This window comes from Haplochromis burtoni, unplaced genomic scaffold, assembly GCF_018398535.1.
Source record: "Haplochromis burtoni strain Fernald_Lab_line unplaced genomic scaffold, NCSU_Asbu1 Contig_413, whole genome shotgun sequence".
Taxonomy (NCBI): Eukaryota; Metazoa; Chordata; class Actinopteri; order Cichliformes; family Cichlidae; genus Haplochromis; species Haplochromis burtoni.
Window position 1 is genome coordinate 515,020 of NW_024582774.1, and position 1,571 is coordinate 516,590.

Genomic DNA, 1,571 nt, shown 5'->3' on the forward strand with positions numbered 1-1,571 from the left:
CCCCATCAGTTCAGGGCAGCGTTTCTGCAGAATGACAATAATCCGACACACACATCAAGTCCACATCTGAAAGGCTCCAATACATAAAAGCAAGTTGATATGTAAGTAAAAAAAGGTTTTCGAGTGGTGCAGTCAAAGTCCAGACTGGAATCCAGCTGAGATGCTCCTGCTGGAAAACCCTCCAATGCAACTGAATTCATCCAAACAGTGTAAAACACTGTCAGTTAGTGCAAACGCTGGGTTATAGTTCCAGCTGCCATCAGTGGCACAAACACTGATGATTAGAACGCTTGTTGTGATCTGATGTCACAATGTCTACATGCATGCCTTCAGCATCGAACAAAAACAGAAACATCTGTTAGACACATAAAGCAAATATATTTCTGCATGTGCACCACACACCGAGCAGAAACATGTCCCTGTGAACTGCTGTGTGTTTCCAGATCAGCTGCACCCCACGGTGCCTGTTTCTGTCCTCCGGCATGTGTCAGGTTTCTGCTTCTGCACAGTGTGTGAGCAGCTAGAGCACGTTTATTTCTGATATCAGCCTCACAGCTTATTTATTGACTGAAGCAGCTTTTTGGAGTATTATTTTCCTGTGCTCGGTTTGTTTTGAAAGTTCAGTCGTATGCACATTAAGACACGACTGTTTAAAGCAATCTTTGGTTGTGCATGCAGGTTTGTATCTGTATAAATGTGTACATATAGGACGACAGCTGGTGATTAGGTGTGTGTCTAGCTTATGTTTAGCTAATTACTCTTTTACTTCTTATAAATTTGAATAAAACTACTGTCTTAATTTAAAGATTTTAGATTTAACTGAATTTGATATTGCAGATAAATGAATAAGCCTAAGAGCAACTATCACAACCACATTAGGCACAAATAAGACACGCTTTGTTTCAGCATTACGTTCAGCACAATTTAACACAAACTGCATTCTACAAATGTCTTGATGCTCAAGGAAATCTCCAAAAGTTCATCAGGACGTAGCGTTTTGTGGGAGAAATGTTTCATCATCATCCCGGTGACGTCTTCAGTCTCAGCTGACTGCAGGTTTTAACCTTATAAACAGGACATTTGCATAATGACTGAAACCACTGAAGGAACAATGGGCTGGGAGGGCAGTTCCTAAATCTTAATTATGCAAATTCTCATGACCACTGATCAAAGCTCACTGATCAATGTCCATGAGTCCCATTCACAGAGAGTTGGGGAATGGCTGCAGTCACAGCATTGGGGAAGATGGTGACAGATGTACCCTTATTTACCTGATGTACCTGAGTAAATGTGGTTATCCCAGCTGGACTTTTGTTAAAGCTGGAAAGGCTCCTAAAGAAAGCTGCAGCCGATCCAGGAGAGAAGGACAAGAGAAAACCTGCAGTGATCCCGTAAGTGTCAGGAGTATCGGAGCAGCTGAGATGCATTTGTAATAAACACTACATCTCTGTAGCTTTTAAGCCCCAAAACACGCTGCGCCAAAAACTGGTCCCCCCCAAGGATCGGGTCCCCGACACAAACAGAGTAACATAGTGTACGCTGGTAAGTGCAGGAGGATTGGCAGGATTTAT

At 42.5% G+C, this 1,571-nt stretch overlaps 1 protein-coding gene across 1 annotated transcript in view; it reads right to left on the bottom strand.

Moving 5' to 3' along the window:
• The window catches only part of LOC102303940 (fibroblast growth factor 4-like), an 8,102-nt gene that overhangs the window by 1,858 nt on the left and 4,673 nt on the right, over nt 1–1,571 (bottom strand). The gene's annotated exons all lie outside the window — the stretch shown is intronic.